Genomic DNA, 21,212 nt, shown 5'->3' on the forward strand with positions numbered 1-21,212 from the left:
CAAACGCCCAAGGGTCACATGACAGTGGCTGATCTACTTTGAAACTCATGAAGCTTCAGCTTCAAGGACCCTGGTCCCAGAGGAGTGCCAGAAGCAACCTGAGTCCACCTTGCTTATTTTTTTGGGGGGGGGGTCTAGTAGACCCAATTGGAGTTGCATGGAATTGAGCCAAATGGATTCATTTTTCATTGTCTTTCTTTCCATGATTCCAAGGTTTGACAGATGTGGCAAAAGGTTGGCGATCGGTCATGAAACAACCCCATGAAAAAAGTTAGCAGGAGTTACCCAGACCTTGTTGCAAAGGGGGCACCACAGCAGTTCAAGCTTCAGGGTCCCCAAAATGAAGAGCTTTTTTCCCAGCCAGAACTCAGGTGGGTGCCCAGTGAGAGATTTTACTTTCTTGGGCTCCATGATCACTGCAGATGGTGACAGCAGTCAGGAAATTAAAAGATGCCTGCTCCTTGGGGGAAAGGCGATGGCAAACCTAGACAGCATCTTAAAAAGCAGAGACATCACCTTGCCAACAAAGGTCCATATAGTTAAAGCTATGGTTTTCCCAGTAGTGATGTATGGAAGTGAGAGCAGGACCATAAAGAAGGCTGATTGCCGAAGAATTGATGCTTTTGAATTATGGTGCTGGAGGAGGCTCTTGAGAGTCCCATGGACTGCAAGAAGATCAAACCTATCCATTCTTAAGGAAATCAGCCCTGAGTTCTCACTGGAAGGACAGCTGAGGCTCCAATACTTTGGCCACCTCATGAGAAGAGAAGACTCCCTGGAAAAGACCCTGATGTTGGGAAAGATTGAGGGCATAAGGAGAAGGGGACGACAGAGGACGAGATGGTCGGACAGTGTTCTCGAAGCTACCAGCATGAGTTTGACCAAACTGCAGGAGGCAGTGGAAGACAGGAGTGCCTGGCATGCTCTGGTCCATGGGGTCAACGAAGAGTCAGACACAACAAAACCACAACAACAGGTGGGCACCATTGCCATTCTAGGAGAACGATTGGGAGTGTTCATGGTGAGGTCTGGCACCTCTTTCTCTAGGAAAACAGCATTGCCAAAATGTAGGTCCACCGGCAGTCCGAGCCAGAGGCAAAAGTTGGCCAAGCAACGGATGCGAGTCCTATCTTTGTATAGTAGGCTACATCCCAGTCATGCCCAAGGCTTTTACATCCATACCCAGTGACCAGCTCTCTTCATCCTCCATCCATCCAAGCAAAAGGACATGATTAAGGCTGAAAGATAGATATCAGCTAGGCCACAACGATCAAGGACCGTATGGAACAGAGTCGGCGAAGAGAGCAGTGTGGGGAAGAGGAGTGTCCTGAGATGGGTGTGTGGCCTGCCAAGAGTCTGAAGAAGCAGATGGGTTCAGGTTCTTGGGCCCTGTAGGTTCAGGTTCTTGGGCCTGAAACCATACCCTCCAACATTTCTCTGATGAAAATAGTTCCCGGTTCAATTCCTGGCATCTCTAGGTAAGGCTAAGAAAGACTTCTGCCCGGACTCCTGCAGAACTGCTTGCTGGTTGGGGCAGACAATAGTGAGCTGCACTGGTTCCATGCCCTCCAACATTTCTCTGATGAAAATAAGGGCATCCCATTCCATAAGGATAATTTTACTACTTATACCCCACACATCTGACTGGGTTGCCCCAGCCACTCTGGGCAGCTTCCAACATATATAAAAACATTAAAAAACATTAAAAAACAACAACGTCCCAATACAGTTGTACCTTGGTTGTTGAATGCCTTGTGACTCGAACGTTTTGGCTCACCAGAAGGGAGTGTTCTGGTTTGTGAATGTTGTTTGGAACCCAAACGTCTGATGCTGCTTCTGCAGCTTCCGACTGAGTGCAGGAAGCTCCTGCAGCCAATCAGAAGCTGCCCCTTGGTTTTTTAACATTTTAAGAAGTCGAATGGACTTCCGGAATGGATTCCTTTCAAGAACCAAGGTACGGCTGTACAGGATTGCCTTCTGATGGCTCAGGGAGTCGGAGAACTCCATGCCCTCCAAATAGGACGTCCTGAGGAAAAGTGGGACCTTCCGGATCAAATCGGAAACTGGGACGGCTTCTCCAAATCAGGGACATCCCCGGAAAACAAGGAAACTTGGAGGATCTGTGAAACTTTTGGGTCTTGCTCTGAACCTGCCACCTCCTGCTCTGCCTTTCGACACAGACGCACCCTCAGCCTCCAGTGACCTTCATTCGGAGGAATGTGCTGGAACCCCTCCGTGTTTGGACATGGGGGGGGGGTTGCATAGCGATGTGTTAAAGCAATGGGATTATTGCAGGAGATGCCTCGCGAGTGCCATGGTTCGTGTGCCAGAGGAGCAGAGACAAGAGCTCATTAACTCTCCCTCCTCCACAGGCCCACGCTCAGAGAGGGATGCTGGCACCGCGCTCCCTGCAACCGAGGAGACAGGGAAGACGTGTAATTAAACATGATACCCGATACACAGACTTCCACTTGTGCTGGCCTTTCAACCATTTGCACCACGGCTGTGTCTTAGGATCTCAGATAACTTGCCCTTTCATTATCTTCATTAGGGAACTGCTTAGAATGAGGATTCGGGGCCATAGTTCAGTTCTTGGCATATGCGTCTCTGGAGATATACGAAATGTTCTGGCGGACAAAGAGCAAGTTTTTAAGCATCGGTTTAACGGGATCACCGCGTTTCGCACGTTAGCCAGCAGATGGCGCCATTTATCATTTATTGACACTGGTGAAACAGCTATTTTCTCCCTTTTAATTTAGAAAGTATTATAACCAAAGTGTTTTCAACTTATTATTATGCATGAGCGAAAAAATCCCATGAATGTGTAAAATTTCTCCCGCATTTCCCTTTTTATAACATCATTTACATTCCGTATTAATAATTAAAAATCTTCAGGATTTTAATCACTTTTCTCATCACTAAAATATCTAATGGAGAGATCTACCCATCCACCTTCCCCGCACCCCACAACTTGAAGGTGAAATAGAGGGAAACTACTAAACAGGGGGGGGAAAGAGACTGCAAAAAGTCATTTGCTCAAGGTGTGCAGAATTGCTTCCTGTTCTTTGTGCGTTGGATGAATAAGGTTTACAAAATCCTCGAGATTTCAATAGTCTTGATGTTAATGGAGAAAAACACACACTATTTTTTATTTTTTTTGCGGCATGCAAGTTTAATTATGGCGCTGTTTGTCTGATAGCTTGTTACTGTAAATAAAAGAGATAAAAGGAGCCCTTCAGTTGAGTAGCTCCAAAGCTGTGAAATATGTACCCAATTAAAACTATTGGTGTAAGAGGCTAATAAAGTACATGTGGCTCCTCGATGTCTTATTCTAATGAATCTCGGCTAATTTGCTTTGACTGATGAATTTCGGCGTTAGTAGTAGGGGCTGAATAATTATGAAATTTATCACAAGATACAAGGACTCATTAAGTATTACTCAGGTTCAGCTGAGGAATGCTTTCTTTTGTCGTAGGCGCAGTCCTAAGCCTAAAACAATTAGGAGGCGCCTAAGAGGGCCCAGTTTGCCTTCCAGCTGATGAGATCCCCTTCACAAGGGCGTAGGACTGAGGGAAGGAAGGTCACAGCATGGAGAAGGCACCTGTGTTTCATTAGGAGACAGCGAAATCCGCCACGGCAAGTCCGTCCTGGAAAGAAATATTTATTGCAGCAGCCGCTCTCTTTTAATCTGCCCACCAGGATACTTTTCGTCACATTTTGAAAGAGGAAACGGGAGGACAGGACTTATGATGATTGGGTTTTTATAAAGAAAGTTAAGACTGGAGGACTTTGAAAGAGCCTGTTGCTCAGTCCCCACCCAAGCGGTCTTCATTTGACAGTTTGTTCCCCCCTGTTTTTCAGAAACAAATCAGTGTTGAGTACCTAAGAATGCAAGCCATTTCTCCTTCAGAGAAGTTTGGTGTAAATCAGGCTTCATAATCTCTCTTGTCTGAGTCTTTCCGACCTGCCAGGAACTGAGCCCTTCTCCTCAATTTCCATTTCTAAATGGACTTTCTACTTCGGTAGAATCATAGAATTGGAAGGGACCACAAGGGTCATCTAAGTCCAATTTCCTGCAATGCAGGAATCATTTGCCCAATGTAGGGATCGAACCCATAACCCTGAGATTAATTGTCTCATGCTCTACCGACTGAGGTGTAAGCAGCTTGTTGCCCAGCCCGTTTGTCTTGTGGTCCTTGGCCGAAACACTAGTTGCGGGTCATCCCTTCTGTTATGTACTGAGCTGAATCCTAGAACAATAGGATCCAGAATGCAGCAGTCTGATTGGTCCGCAGGAGCCACCCAATCAGGCTCCTGGATGAAGTGAATCAGCAACCTGATTGGCCTGCAGGAGCAGCCAATCAGGCTTCTGGAGGAAGTGAATCAGCAACCTGATTGGCCTACAGGAGCAGCCCAGATTTAGCCAATCACGCGGGGCCCATTGTGTAAATAATGTATATATAGCTAGACGTTTTGGGGAAAGTTTCATTCATTGCTATTACGAGCTGAATAAAGAACATGAAATTCACATTCGATTCTGAGTATATTTCACCTTCCAATCCTATACAGTATCTCCATAATCTGAATGGAAGGTGACACTCCTACTATAGAGAATAAATAGACCACACTGGTCTTCCAGCCTCTTATCTTATACTAGTCAATCTGGCTCAAAAGTGTACTTAACCTCAACCTTTTGCAGCATTTTTCTCCTGAAGAAAGGTAGGAAAATGATTTGAAGCAGTGCCATTTTTCTTGAAAAAGAGGTGCCGGAACTCACCACGAATGCCTCCCTTGTTCTCTTATAATGGCAATGGCGCCCATCTGAGAGGTGCTGATTTTCTGGCGATTTGTGGCTGAGAAAAACGCCTGATTCTGAAAAAAACACATTCCAAGCTTCAAATCCATAAATAATACTTTGAATTTACATACAATTTAAGGCGCACTGTGGCTGAAATATTCAACTTTGGTTGGGTCATGGCCAATATGAGTCTCAATGTCTTAAGATTAATTATCCCTTATCTATTTAAATTTGAAGTGTTGCACAGGAATTTGAAGCTGGAGATGGCCATTTTCAGATGACATGGGGCTCGTTTGTCTGTCTTAATCAGGGGTGTCCAAACTTTTTTCAAAGAGGGCCAGATTTGGTGAAGTGAACATGTGTGAGGGCCGACTGAATATGTTGAGCTTTTTTTTTAGGATTGAAGTTTAGCTTTTTCTATAATTTTACCCCGAAGGGGTGATTCTGGGAGGCTTTCAGTATGCGATAGAGCTAATCTTCCTGAGAACTTTGGCCTGTGTTGTGCTTTCGTTGCAATATGTTTGGAGTTAAACTTCTCAGAGGACTGTTAGTCCGGTCAGTTGGGAAAGAGGACAAGACTCCTTCTTGCACTTTTAATAGAGAGAATTTCAGCAGGTGCCATGCAAGTGATGCTTGCAGATGCAGCTGCCTTGCTTTCTTGTCCCACCTGTCGAATGTGCATGCAGAAACCAGGAAAGGATCTGCACAGGTCCAGATGTGCAGATACCAGATGTGTGATAGGGGCCCATCTGATTTACATCAAACTCCATTCCCACATAGGCCCCCTCTTTTTCTTTGTGGCCGAATAGCAAAGCATTGATGGGCTTCCCAGAGTATAATCTGATGCCATTAGGAAACAATGTAAAATCCATTCTGTTTTAAGAATCTCATAAATTCAAATCCACTTTTTGTTATTTTGAGGCGGAGGGGAGAAGGTTGGAATGACTCATGTTTTTTAGGAGGTTGGCAATGCGAGGACATTCAGTTACCCCAGCTGTCAGGAAGTCTCAGCGAGCGAGGGAGGATTTGTCACAATTTCTGACGTTAATTGTCACATTTATCAATTATGCTAATAATGGAGGCACTTCATCTGTGGCACTTACTTCCCATCCTTTTGCTGCCCCAAGTTGCTTGACAAGCGATGCAGCCTTGTTTAGCCTGTAGTCCTAAGCAAAGTTGCTAGAGAGCAGGTGTAATATACTCTGGCATGAACATTCATACAGGGCAGCACATAGTGAGAAGATATATGAGGATTGAGACTATTGTGCTAATCAATAAATGGACCAATCCTTGGCTTTAAACAAGACTTGTTGACTTGCAGAGCAATCCTAACTACAGAAAGCTGGCATAAATTATATTGGCATCAGCGGGACACGAGTGGCGCTGTGGTCTAAACCACTGAGCCTCTTGGGCTTGCCGATCAGAAGGTCGGCAGTTCGAATCTGTGCAACGGGGTGAGTTTCTGTTGCTCTGTCCCAGTTTATGCTAACCTACCAGTTCAAAAGCACACCAGTGCAAAAAGATAAATAGGTACCACTGTGGCAGGAAGGTAAACGGCGTTTCCGTGCACCCTGGTTTCCATCATGGTGTTCTGTTGTGCCAGAAGCAGTTTAGTCATGCTGGCCACATGACCTGGAAAGCTGTCTGTGGACAAACACCGGCTCCCTCGGCCTGAAAGAGAGATGAGTGCCGCACCCAGCCTTTGACTGGACTTAACTGTCCAGAGCTCCTTTACCTTTACCTAGACAGGGAATGTCTAGCGGAAATCTAACCAGCACGCAAGGGATTAGAGTGCTAGACCTGTGAGACCAGGGCTCAGCCATGAAGCCCACTGGCTAACCTTGGGCCAGTCAACACCTTTCAGGGAGGTAGGAGGGGGTAGTTGTTTTGTTGTTTCTGATTTAACTATTTATTTGTGCTTTTATGTTGTATTTTTATCTTGTGAGCCACCCAGAGATCTTTTGATGAAGAGTGGTATAAAAATCTAATAAATCATCATCATCATTGTCCTGTACCAGCAAACTAAAGGAGGGGTTTGGGACCACAGCTTAGTGGAAGAGCACATGTTGTCATGCAAAAGGGGTTAGGTTCACCCCTTGGCTTCTCCAGGTTGTTGGTTTTTTTTAAGGGCCAGGTTGCAGGTGATGTGAAGGACTGCTGCCTGAGATCCTAGGGAGCCATGGCCACCTGGAAAAAGACAATATTGGGTTAGATTGGGGCTGAAAAATGGCATCTGGGCAGATTGTTGCTGAATTGGCAAAATGTCCGGGAAAACCTGAACGTATTGCAAGTAGGGCGATTTTTTAAAAAAATACTTAAAAATAAAAAAAGCCCCAAAACTGGTTTTTTTTGGGGGGGGGCGGGGAGATGTTTCCAAAAATAGCTTTTTAAACAGCATGTTGGCTCAGCTGTGGCATGAATCATGTGCATGTTGATGCCCAGCAGAAGTGCTAAACAGAGCTCAAGGCCATATAACCAGATTAGGCAGCACCACTGTCTTAATGATGGAATCCGACCTCTGACATATCAACATCAGTGGCAGATCTAGCATCACTAAAATGGTGGCAATGGAGAGTTTAGGCCTGCAAAGAAGTACACAAGGCAACTAAGGCATAGAGTTCGGCCCCCCCCCACCCAAAAACCAAAACACTTGGAGCCAGGCTAGGGTCTCAGGTGTCATACCTATGTTGACTACATCTACATAAATAACTGGGGAATATTGTGCGAATCATGTAACAGAGTTTCTGCAGCTGTCATTTTTGTTATCACCCTGCAATTGGGGTAGTTATTGGATTTTTATTGCTGCTTTATTAGCAATATTGCTTGTGCATTATGCGGGTTCCTATGTGCACAGAATGTAATTTGTAAACATTTCGGATGATTGAGGGAACCAAGCAGTCCAGATTCTCCCATTTTAAATCCTTTCATGCCAAGCTGTGTTCATTCTCATGAGCAAAAAGACGCATGTGGAAGAACAGCTCCAAAGCCCTTTTCAGGAATTTGGCTTAGAAGTTAAGCCTCAACTCCTGGAGGCTGCCCACCTGAAGTGGGGAACTTATGAACAGGAGTCTCCAGGGGTACAGGAAGCTCCCCGCTTTGGACGGCCTCCACAAGTTGATGAGCAATGGGATTGGCTGAATCCCACCCAGTGTTAAAATGTGTCATATAAACAGGAACAGCCAGGAGGGACATTCATTTCCACTGCCATTCTAGCAGCAAGACCATTGATGTTTTGCAGGGCAGGCTACTGGTGATGAGGTTGGGACACTGTGCTACCTGCTCCAGTAAAAAGGTAAAGGTAAAGGTACCCCTGCCCATGTGGGCCAGTCGTGTCCGACTCTAGGGTTGTGCGCCCATCTCACTTAAGAGGCCGGGGGCCAGCGCTGTCCAAAGGCACTTCCGGGTCACGTGGCCAGCGTGACGAAGCTGCTCTGGCAAGCCAGCACCAGCGCAGCACACGGAAACGCCGTTTACCTTCCCGCTATAAAGCAGTACCTATTTATCTACTTGCACTTAAGGGTGCTTTTGAACTGCTAGGTGGGCAGGAGCTGGGACCGAACGACGGGAGCTCACCCCACCACGGGGATTTGAACCGCCGACCATACGATCGGTAAGTCCTAGGCACTGAGGTTTTACCCACAGCGCCACTCGCGTCCCGGACCTGCTCCAGTACATAAATACAAACATTTAACTGGAGATGCTGGGATCTGACTTTGAGTCCTTCTGCATGCAGAAACTGTGAACTTCCATCGAACTATGATTCCCTCCTTGGCTCCTGCTGGCTACTTCACTTGCTAGCAAGGATAGCTAACAGTATGCCCTCTATGCGTTGTTGGATTCCAGCTCCCAGCCAGCCTTTGCCAGAGCAGTCAATAGATGACAGGAGCGAGCTGCAGTAAATCACACCGAGTGAGTTGGAGTTAACTCTTAATTAGCAAAACAGGATCTACACGGGAGTGTCAGGCCCAACAAGCAGAGCAACTCATCTCTGTCAGGCCTTGCTCCTGTGAAGCAGTTGCCAAGACTGCTCTCCCCGCAGCCGCCTATGTCTCCTCTTCTCCATGTTTTTCCCCAAGCAATCAGAGACTGCGCCTGCTTTTGCTCCTCCCGTTTCATGCGCCTCCTGATTCTGGGAGAAGGGAGCTGGACGCAGTAGGAGAGAGCAACACCCATGCCTCTTCACAAGCCTGACCCATCTCTGCCTCGTGGTCTCCCCCCTCTGTCGCTTCAGCTTCTGGAATTCTCTCTGCCACAGACTCTCCCCGCTCACTAAACTCTGTTGCCTCTCCATCTTGTGACGACAACTCCTGCCAGTCTTCTCCCTCTGACCACTCATAGTCATCCCACCACCACTCCCTGGGCTCTGAGCCTTCTTCCCTTGCTGGTTCCTCCCACCATTCCTTTGTATCCAACCAGTCCATGACAATAGTCAGGGACGGTGGGAACTATGGTGGGCCCTCAGCTCCCCAAAGTCACCATGGCTGGCTACCCTGTCCCACTGTGTTGGTGAGGTACAATACATTGTTTGCAATTACACAAGGTTGTTGTGTTTTTTTAAGGTTCAGGAAGTAAAGGGGGAAGTGGGTTAAAAATCTTGTATTCTGGCTACAGACGGCCCTATGTTAGTCATGTTTACATCAAGAAAACATGTTTTTTGCCACAGCAAAGATCTTGATTTCAAAAGTCTTAAGCACCTTTAACTCTGCATTGGGGTAGGAACCATTACATTCGGTCCCTACGCCCCAATCTTCTTCCAAACCCACCGTTGTTAAGTTATAAATACCCGGCTTCTAGTAAATGCTAACTTTTTCACTTCTGGTTTTCTGCCATGCGCCTCCTTCCACTCTTTCAACTTTTATGGCATGCCCGCAGTGTATGTCTGATAGGCCCAAAGTGCATTGCTGTTCAGTGTTCTTTTTAAGGTTCAGTAATTAGGTAGGTGGCCCGTCTGAAAAACAAACAGAACAGAAACAGGCCATTCCTGATGGTCGTTCTCCCCTCTCCACCCCCAGAACTTTTGTATTCTTTTTTCCATAGGAAGAAAAAAAAATCAATAGTGTTTTAATGTGTGGCTAACTTGCCAGATGGAAACTGTGGCTCCCAAGCCTGGAGAGATTCTACAGCGTCTTTACAGAACAAACTTCCCCAGAGTGTTAATCATCCCTAATTTGGAGAGACCCTTTCTAAGGTTGACAGACAAAGGTCATTGTCCAAGGCGGGCTGATGCTTTGTAAGCTGTGCTGGCAGCCACAGAGTAATGAAGCAGATATCTGCCAATTTGGAAGTGAACAGAGACGAACAGTGTGTTTCCCATACGTTACTATAAAATGGCTGTGTTTAATTACAATTTACCTGGCTGGATATTAACCTGCGGCCTCCAGGGGAATGGCTCGGTATGTTTGCTGAGTGATCTCTCTGTATCTTCTTATCTCTGGCATGGCCGCTTTGGCATTTCAAAGGTGATACTTTGCCGACTTCCTTGAATGGAGAGGATTGAATGACGCAGTGTTTCCTTGGGGTACTACTGGTCCCTTCCCTCCGCAGGACTCAAGCGATCATAGTTGAATGAGGGCGAGACCAAGGCTCAGGGGTAAAGGACATGCTTTGAATGCAGAAGGTCCAGTCCTTAGCATTAAAAGGAACAGGCAGCAGGTGATGTGAAGGACCCTAGGACCTAGGACCCTGCTCTGCCACTGCTAGTCAGAGAGACTGTTCTGGACTAGATGGGCAAACAGCCTCACCTGAAAGAAGGCAATTCCATTAGTAAACACAGGTGGTCAAATGCCTACCTGCTTGGAAGTCAAGTGGGATTACAGATCAAGGACCCTGCATGAGATACAGGAAGGGAAAATCTCTCAGGGTGAGAGGCTGGGAGAAGAGAGGGTGTGAGCTGCTTTTCTGTATGGGACAAAAGTTAAAATATATCTGTGGGGCAGATTTTCTCTGTTCTTCTATTCTTTTTTTGTGTAATTAGTTTGTCTTTCATTGTAATGTGAAAAGTCTTCATAAAACTTTACCAGGGGTTGGGAGTAAAGGAAGTCAAATGGGGCCACCCTAAATTTAAGGGATGGTTTCTTTATTTCTTGGGGATTCTCTTGGTATGCAGAAGTTTATATTGCTGTACAGTGGTACCTCGGGTTACAGACGCTTCAGGTTACAGACGCTTCAGGTTACAGACTCCGCTAACCCAGAAATAGTACCTCAGGTTCAGAACTTTGCTTCAGGATGAGAACAGAAATCCTGCGGCGGCAGCGCAGCAGCAGCGGGAGGCCCCATTAGCTAAAGTGGTACCTCAGGTTAAGAATAGTTTCAGGTTAAGAACGGACCTCCAGAATGAATTAAATTCTTAACCCGAGGTACCACTGTAAGTTAAAAAAAGTTTTAAAGATAATAATAATACCCAAGATGACCCAAGAAGGATCTTCCAGGTTCCAGGATTGAAGGCAGAGAGATAAGGAGATATTGGAGTAACTCATCTTGTGGTTCCATGATAACATGGGATACCAAAGAGAGGAGCTGGGAATCTTTGCCTCTCCCCTTTGTTTGGTGTAATGTGCAATGCTGCACCATCACAGCAGTGCTAAAATTCTATAATGTCTATGGGTAGCTCTGATTTCCACCTCAGAAGTACTGCAAAATAAATAAAAATAAAAAACGCACACCTGCAAGACTTTGGCACCAGTTTGGAGAGGGATCCCAAATGATGGGGTTCACAGTTAATTTTCCTGTCGAAAAGGAAGTTGTGATCTGGCAGACTGTGTGAGTCTCTCAATTTAGCCTATGGAAAAATGGGGAGAAACAGAAGGCAGGAGGAGAGAGGAAGGCAGCCTGCCCAAGCATGAGGCTGTCCTATAAGGACAAGATTAGGGTTGGGGAAAATGCATGGCATGACGCTAAAAACCTTGCTTTTCTGTGCTACGCAGGGATGTTTCAGGAGGCTCTTAGTGGGAACACATCTTCATTTCAGGAGATTAAAATCAAGCCACACTATGCATTAAACTTTTAAAAGAACTTGCAGAGTGTTTGATAAAAGAGAGACATAAAAGAGCTGTGTGGGGGCACAGCCCATTGATGGCCTCCTCTTAGCAAATTAATTTTCTGCTCTGCATAGTGGGGGTTAAGTGCCACGTAAATCATAATCCTCTATGTTCAAGGTGGACAGGCAACATACTTCAGCATACTGCCTTGGCTTTCTCGATCAGTCATGATGTCTTATTCTATTGACATTTCTGGAAACTCCTTTCTTGTGTCATCCTCAGATCGCAGCGATCTGCCATTTGTAGTTCCATTTTAAAAAAAACAACAAAAAAACCCAAACATCCCCAAACCTTTCCCATTGCTGTTTCTGAATTGTGATTCCTGATTTCTCTGAATCATATAGATGTGGTTGCTGTTTAGTCATTTAGTCGTGTCCAACTCTTTGTGAGCCCATGGACCAGAGCACGCCAGGCACTCCTGTCTTCCACTGCCTCCCGCAGTTTGGTCAAACTCATGCTGGTAGCTTTGAGAACACTGTCCAACCATCTCGTCCTCTGTCGTCCCTTTCTCCTTGTGCCCTTAATCTTTTCCAACATCAGGGTCTTTTCCAGGGAGTCTTCTCTTCTCATGAGGTGGCCAAAGTATTGGAGCCTCAGCTTCAGGATCTGTCCTTCCAGTGAGCACTCAGGGCTGATTTCCTTAAGAATGGATAGCTTTGATCTTCTTGCTGGGACTCTCAAGAGTCTCCTCCAGCACCATAATTCAAAAGCATCAATTCTTCAGCGATCAGCCTTCTTTATGGTCCAGCTCTCACTTCCATACATCACTACTGGGAAAACCATAGCTTTAACTATACGGTCCTTTGTTGGCAAGGTGATGTCTGCTTTTTAAGATGCTGTCTAGGTTTGTCATTGCAATAATATAGATAGCCAAAAGAAAAAAGTGTCAGCCATATGCTGCTGACATGCAGTTCTACTTCTCTATAACACCAGAGTTGGGAGATGCTGGGCATGATCCGGACTGTTGTGTGGACACAGCGGTGGGGTGGATAAGGACCAGTATCTTGGGAAGACAGACATTTTGAGTTGGCGGTGGGGGATATTTGCAATGCATGTTTGCTAGATAGGCACATGATAGGAGCTGTAGCTCACAGAGTTTTCCTGTAAGTTTGCTAGAGAGGACTCTGAGAGCCACTCCTACATAGTCATATATATTCCCCTTACCTTTGCCTCTCTTCCCTCTTACATCTTCATCTCATCACCAAGCCAGAAATATGAGAACAACTAAGTCAGAGTTACAGCTCAGGCTCTTATCTTAAGCATGCCTTTGTAACTGAATTACCATTTTAAGCCTGTCTGAACAAAGCTGCTGTAACTGTTATTTTGCAACTTTGAGCAGGTAAATGGTTTTTGTATGTGTGTTTTTTACCTTTTACAAGATTGTTTGTGCGATCATTGCTTTAAGGAGAAAAAAAGGGGGGGATTTGCCATTGAGAATCCCGTCTGCCTTAAAGCACCCTGGATTACATAAACTAAAAGGTGAAAACTAGCCTATTTAAGCAGCCAAGCCTACAGCACCTGAAAAATGTGCATTGAAACACATAAAGACTAAAAGTGACCACTGGTGTTCATAGCTAGGGTTGATGGGAGCTGTAGTTCAACAACATTTGGCGACCCAAGTTTGAGAAAGTCTGTATAGGCTCACCCAAGACTTCCTGGACTCTGACTTTTACTTTTTCATTTTGTTTGTTGCTTTCCTTTATTCGTGTTTTCTTTGTATCAGTTTTTTAGGAAATGTCATTGAATGTTGCATATGTATCATTTTAAGCTACAACTATCTGATGTTTAGAAGACACCTGAAGGCAGCACTGTTTAGGGATTTTTTTTTAATGACTGATGTTTTAATGTATTTTTAATCTTTTGTTGGAAGCCGCCCAGAGTGACTGGGGAAACCCAGCCAGATGGGCGGAGTATAAATAATAAATTATTATTATTATTATTATTATTATTATTATTATTATTATTATTATTTATTAAGCAACCCATTTAGAGAGGTTTTTTAAATATAAAGTGGTATAATTTTCAATTAATAAATTCACAAGTCAGGGTGTCTAGTTCAGAGCACAAACGCAAAGATCTGGGAATATTCGTAGGAACCGGAACATAATCCTTTCAGCAGCTTTGAGATAGGCTTCTGGTTTTTATCTGCATGTGTCTGTGTCTATTTCTATTTTAAAAAAACCTCAACAATGCCCACCCTCCTGCCCCATGTTGCCTCACACTTTATCTAGGATTTCTTTATTAACCCTCTTTAAGTTTTCAGGCTGACACCTGTGCTATTGTATGGCTTATAAAATTTTAAAGCTGATAGTATAACAATCTCAAATAATAACACTGTGGATGTTCACAGGCAACCGGGGAGATATAACTTGGAAAGTCACAGGAGGAAGAAAGAGTTCCTGTGTGTGTGTCTTCTGGTCTGAAACATGCTTGTTATTTTGCAGTTCTGGAAAGCGAAACTGTGTTGCATCTGAGGATCTTTCTGACTAATTAGTTTCTGGCACCCAGAATGGCACATTTGCAACTCATTTGTTGAGCGCAGCCCACACACCTTTCCTTTATCTCAGAGACGGCATCTTCCCATATGAACCAGCCTGGCCTCTGTGAATGGCCTTGTAGGCCCTGCTCTCTGTTCTGTCCAGCCATTAAATGAGATAGGAAGCTACAAGAGACAGAGCTTTCTTGGTGGCGATGCCAAGACCTTGGAAAGTCCTGCTCCAGAGCCACTGGACTCCATCTCTAGATAGTTAGTAAGTCTTTCTTTTATTGCAGTTAGCTTTTGAAGTATGGTATGACTAATTATTTTTAACCAGTGAGCTAGAGCAGTATTCGGTGCTTTTGCATGAGTGTTATACAATGGTACCTCAGGTTAAGAACTTAATTCGTTCTGGAGGTCCGTTCTTAACCTGAGACTGTTCTTAACCTGAGGTACCACTTTAGCTAATGGGGTCTTTTGCTACCGCCGCACAATTTCTGTTCTCATCCTGAAGCAAAGTTCTCAACCTGAGGTATTATTTCTGGGTTAGTAGAGTCTGTAACCTGAAGCATCTGTAATCTGAAGTGTCTGTAACCCAAGGTACCACTGTATGGGGTTGCCATATTTCAATAAGTGAAGAAAGGTGGGGGAACTCACCACAAAGTTTGTTTCTTTTATTGCAGGCCCAGTCGCAGTGTTACCATCTCCTCCCCAGGCAGTGGCTCAATGTAAAATGAGATTAATAAACTCAAGCAGGCAATGTTCTGGGTTAGAAATGGCCACAACTTTATTGATTACAGATATAGGTGGAATTTTGGCTCCGGCATTGGCTATACAGTGGTACAGTGGTTAAATACGCTTCAGGTTACATATGCTTCAGGTTACACACTCCACTAAGCCAGAAATAGTGCTTCAGGTTAAGAACTTTGCTTCAGGATAAGAACAGAAATCGTGCTCCGGCGGCGCGGCAGCAGTAGGAGGCCCCATTAGCTAAAGTGGTGCTTCAGGTTAAGAACAGTTTCAGGTTAAGAACGGACCTCCGGAACGAATTAAGTACTTAACCTGAGGTACCACTGTATAGCTGTTCCAGCTGCCCCAGAGGGAAAAAAATAATAATTAATTTTAAAAGGGTAAGGGAATTTGGTTCCTCCCAGTTCCTGCTCAACCCCCCCCCCTGGTGTTATAGGTTGAGCGGCTGAATGTAAAGGACACCACACGTATATTACTGAAAAGTTCAGCTTTGCTCACTTCCGCTTTGGCCAAAACTCCCTCCTGTCGTAAGAGGTACAGGAACTTTGTGTTTCTTTGTCCCAATCATAGTTCCTGCTAGATGTATTTGCCCTGAAGGTCATTTACCCATATGGATGCCATGCACATAGTGGGAAGAGGAAAAGCATGCGCCAAGGAGTGTGGTCATTTGCATGTTTGGAGCTGTAATAAAACTGGCAACCATGCCGATTGGCTGCTTTGGAGAAGTCCCACCCACATTCCCACCAAAGAGATGGAACCGTGTGATTGACTTGGCTGCTGAGTTAGCAAAGGGCTGTAGCTCAGTGGGCCAGCATCTGCCTTGCATGCGGAAGGTTCCCGGTTCAAACCCTGGCATCTCCAGATAATCCTGGGAGAGATTATAGAAGTTGGCTCCTATGGCTGCTTCACCTTAATGAACTTGTTAAAGGTGATTTTATCAAATGTTGTTCGCATTTTTTTTAGTGTAAACTGCTTAAGGATTTGAATTTTATTAGTACCTGTCCACTGTGGCAAATTACATAACATGTAATTTACTTAATGAATTATGAAAATTACATAGTTATTACATTTGAGTTTCTGTGGCAGAAAAAGCAACGAATAAGCTTTAACAACTTTAACATTTAACAATTATTATTATTATTATTATTATTATTATTATTATTATTATTATTATTTCTGGATTTATTTCCATGCTGGACATGGGATAAATAAGCCATTTCCACTTCTGTTTCTGTTGAAATTCTCTGACTTCCCTGCTCTGCATGGGACATTTTATTTCAGGTTCCACTTGTGAAACGTCCAAATCACTTTACAGGGGGAAGGGGGCAACTGCGAGGCTAAGGAGACCGGTCCATTTGATTCCAAAAACGTGGCAGCTTACAGGTTCCGAATATGAAAATAAGCAAGGAAACAGAAACTTTTGCAGACTTTTACAAGAAAAAAAGACTCCCAAGCACTCAGCCAAATGTAATTGTCCCCCAACACAAGCCAGATCCTGTCAGCATACTGAAGAAAGCCATGAGGTGGTGGGGTGGGTGGGATTCTGTTTCATTTGGTGATGTACGAACGTTAAAAAAATAATTCTTTATGTTTTAATTGCAGTAGGAGTGGGAAATTTATCTGGGGACCACAGCCCAAAAAGAAAAACCCACGGTATAGAGAGAGAAGCACAGCCGTAAAATCGGGTGTGTATGTTTGCCAAGCTCTGCCTGCTTTTCTCTTAGGGATTCTATAGCTTCCCTTCATTCTTCACTTCTCTCATATTACAGAAAGAAGGTAATTTTTCCTGGCCATTTACTAAAGCTCATTAAAGACCGGAGAGAACAAACAATGCTACTCCTCAGAGGCTACCATTCAAAGTCACACTGCAATTCTCTCTTCTAATACTTGAGACATATTAATTATTCCTTAGTGAAAAGTGTATAATTCCTATTCTTCATTTTGCTGGGCGGGGGTGGGCTGGGGACAAATAATAGGAAGTTTCCATCTGAGTGAAAAGCTGTCTGAGCTGAAGGGAAATGAGGAGGGAAAAGTGTGTTGTTCTAAGACGAGTAAAAGCAATTATTCTAATAATAATTCGAGGGATATTAATGTCTTTCTAAAGTGGATTGCTTTCAAGTAAACACTTAGGTTGAGAGAAGCTGCTTTATTTATTAATCATTCCAAAAAGTTCGCTCTTTTAAATGATCAGCTTCGTTGACACATAATGGATTTAGTTAAGTGGCAACTTGAAAACGTCGAAAAACTTTTGTAACCAGAGACTAATTTGTTTAATGCATTGAAAATGTTGTGCAGACATGAAACTACATATTAAACTTCAAAGGGAAATGCTCCAGAGACTAAATCATTTTAAAAGCAGGAGCAGTGGCATTAGCAGTTATGCATTACACATAACAGATTTTAAAATTCACCTACCTATCTATTTTTTGGTGGGAGGGAGGGATGAAACTTAGGTGTTCGCTGACCTGCTTTCCTTCATCTCAGGACTGCGGTGCAGTGCCTGCGTTTAATGTCTGAACCAAAAATTTGAAAGGGGAAATATTTTCTTTTGTATCTCTATTAATTAGTCCTGTCTCCATTTGCCCAGCATATAGTGCTGTTGACATCACCTTTTCTGTATCCTTTAAAGAGTCCCAGGAGAAATCTATTGCAGAACAAAAAACGAAAAGTTGGGTGGGGGGAGAGAATACATTTGGAAACCATTTTATCCCTCAATTACCAACCAAAACGTATGGAAAAGATTTACGCTCTATCTGATTTACACCATAATTATACTTTGAAAGCTTGGAAATAAGTGGCATGATCCTCGGAATCATTAGTTACTATACCCAATGTAATTGGTGTAAACTAATGAGTTTACTGGATGGCTGACCCTTAATTACTGATTAAAGTTAAAGCAGAACTCGAACCAATCCAAAGCTAGTTTGCTTTCAAAAGCTCCAAACTCTTTCTTATTTTTTATTTTAAAAGAACACATTTCTAAAGTAAGCTGCTTTATGATTAGCTGAGGCACATGGCACAAGCCTTTTTAAAGCAATCACATGCAACTTCTTAACAACGGTACAGCAAGCTACTTTTACTCTCATTAATTAAGGTCCATCTGACAAACGTGGAATAAACTAAGGTCATGATCTAGGGCCTTTTAAACTTGAGGGAGGGGAGAGAGAGTTGTTTTTGTTTGGTACTATGCTATGCATTTTTGCGCCTTTATATTTTAAGCTGCCCTGCGATGCTTGGAGGAAGAACAGTATAGAAATTTATTTGATGATGATGATGCCCTTTAATGCCCTTTCCTAGAATACTCCATTCCATCCCCTCTTCCCCTTAGATTTCCATTTCCTCACAACAAACATTCTGTGCCCATGAAGCACACTCAGTTCTTACTGAGTGTAAGATTCCCTAAGATGCCCCCTAAGATTTCTCCCTCCCCCAAATCCCCTCTACTTCTGCAGAACTTGGGGCTCCCTTGAACATGCTGTTACTTGCCTCTTGCATCTCAGTTGCCTGTTTGGGCTGCTTCCCTATTGGTACTCACAAGATGTGTTCACTATTGGGAGGAGTGATAAGAGAAAGCACAGAATCCTTCAACCGGGGACTCTTTATCTGCAATGGTCTCATAGCAGATCCGGCGTGCATTTTTATCATGTAACGATCCACTGATTTCTAGGCTCCTTGGCTCTGAACCAGGGCGTCACGCGAACCAGGTTTGAGCCCTGCAACCTCCGTTATGGTGGGACTTGGCCTAGGAACATAAACGGGAGATTAATATATACTCATCCCCCAGCTAAAAGAGATAAATCTGTTCCTGGTAGCAGATGGCCTTTTGTGGAAACTTTCTAAGCCAGATGACAGATCGCAGGATGATCGGGTGCTATACTTTGCAGCAGCCTGACACTATCCTAAGCTACCTCCACATGACAGCACCAGTCCATTTTGATGCATTGCTAAGTTCCATAATTGTGGGCTAGCCACTGAAAATAGCATTTCCTACATGCCATTAAAAGTGTACTCTTCAGTGTGTCTTAGGTATGTACTTTGGGCCTAACCCTTTGGAAGCCTGGTCCTTTGATTCCGCACCAGCTGGCTTTCCTCTTGAGTCCCTAGTGCTGGCTTCATCTGCAGAAATCATTGGGCAATGCTTTTCTTGGCTTCTTAACCTGCCTCTGCCCAATTTGCCCTGCTTCTCCTCTCCCCACTGCCGCCAGCACTCCCACTGCCCAGGAGAAGCCCCCCTGACTCCCAGGAAGTTTTTTGGGGTACAGCACTCTGCACTGGAGAGGAAGGGATGATGAAATTCCCTTTGCACAATTGTCCCTGCACTCTGGATGCAACCCAGTCTTTTTCAACGAACCCCCCCCCCCATAAGCAAACGTAGGATTCCATCCTTAGAGTTTTATCAGTCGAAAACACAATGTTAAATTGTTTCTGGAGATTTCCAACTGGAATGTGGCAAGTATGGTGGATATAGAGTTTCTCCTCTTTTACTTACAAGTTTATAAACTTCTAATCGGAGGCTACCTAGAAACCAGAAACATCAGGCCTTCCTTTCTTAACAGAAATACTATTACGGTGAATAAAATATACAGGCCATGCTTAAATGGATTAGCTGCTTTCTGATTGGATGAACCACAACATAAATCTCTTTCATTCAGCCAAGCAGAGTGCAGCTATTCAGTAACGGTAAGATGAGCAACTGTCACTTTGCTGCACCAACATACATCAAGGCAAAAATAATTCCATTTTCATCAGTCATGTAGTAAAATAGAAATATGCAAAGCAATTGCAAGAGAATCTCAGGATCCAAGATACTGACTCTGAAAATAAATCTCCTGGCTTTGTCTTCGTGTTGACTTTCTATTAATACCACAACTTTGCCATGATATCTATTTAACGGCAGGAAGCCATTATCCGATGACGTTCTTTTCCATTAAGAGTAGCTTTTAATTGCCAGATTGTCACAAGACATTGCATTCGCAAAGTGGCAAGTGTGTGCAGTCTGCTGCAGTTAGGTCCCATTCAAGCATTATTCCCTTCCTGGGTCATTGCATGGTACAATTTCCATTGGATAGACTTGCACAACAATTTGACTGGTGAGCCTCTTTTTGCAGTCCCAGGCAGGCAGCAGAAGAGTTATTGAATCACTGGTGACCTATTGTCACATGCATTAACTTATCTTAATTTTAGAAGCTCTAAATTGGTGATGACATAATTTAAGATGCCTTTAATGGAAATTGGCTGGATTTCTTAAATTTGGCCAGCTTAATTAGACCAGCTCCATCTTTTCTTAAGCCTCAACCCTTCCCCCTTCCACTATTAGCAAACCTCCAGATGTTATATGAGTAAGTTCAGTTTCCTGTGTAGGAAGCCTATCTTACACAAGGGTCGTGGGTAGAATGTGAGTTCACGGCCATGGAGAAAATATGAAGTCATTCTCCCTACATTTGCATGGGATTGGAAAACCTCATTTGCCTAGTTGTCTGTGATTGGCTGGTTTGTCTGTCCTTTCTCTCTTTGGCTACATGGCTCTTCCTGACGACTGTAACCAAATGTTTTCAAAACCAGAGAACAGACATGGGAGATTCAAGTAGGAGTTTCTTGGTGGTTAAGGAGAGAGATTCAAGCTGGAACTTCCTTTCAATGGGGTAATCATCCTGCTTCTTGATTCCGAGGCAACTTGGGTCTGCCTTCATTTTGAACCAAACAATATTTGGATATCGGGCAAGACTGCACACATGCCATTAATTAAAAGCACATAATCCTGGGAACTGTAGTTTAGGGGTGCTGATAATTGTAACTTTGTGAGATGCAAACTAAAGTTCCCCAGGAGGGGAAACATGCTTTAAATGTACTTTCAGTCTATGATTTGCATGCTGGCCATCTAGGATCATTGGTTGGTTGGCATCTTGGGACACAGCGCCTGCTGTGGCTGTAGAGACTGATACGGGAGAGACATGTTTTCTTGCAGCTGGAACAGATGAAGGCATCTGGTTGTGCTGCTGAAGATGCACCATGGTGTTTTCCTCCCGGTGGTCATTCCTCCTCCAGTCACTGCTGTAGATACACAAACCTGACTGTCTCAGGTAATAACCCACCACACTTTTGTCTAGGCATGGAGACATGGCAGGTTGAATGGACTCCCGTCACTCCTTGA

The 21,212-nt window shown here is 44.1% G+C and overlaps 1 long non-coding RNA gene across 2 annotated transcripts in view; it reads right to left on the reverse strand.

The window, feature by feature from the left end:
• LOC309344000 overlaps window positions 1-21,212 on the reverse strand; it is a 288,311-nt gene that overhangs the window by 255,102 nt on the left and 11,997 nt on the right. Inside the window, exon 4 of one of the 2 annotated variants that reach the window (XR_014157511.1) lies at window positions 21,004-21,207. This is a non-coding gene — a long non-coding RNA (uncharacterized lncRNA). Of the gene's footprint in view, window positions 1-20,977; window positions 21,208-21,212 lie in introns of those variants that run through there. The other variant, XR_014157512.1, reaches the window with a different exon arrangement.

Source organism: Podarcis erhardii (genome assembly GCF_964252035.2).
Source record: "Podarcis erhardii genome assembly, chromosome: 6".
NCBI lineage: Eukaryota > Metazoa > Chordata > Lepidosauria > Squamata > Lacertidae > Podarcis > Podarcis erhardii.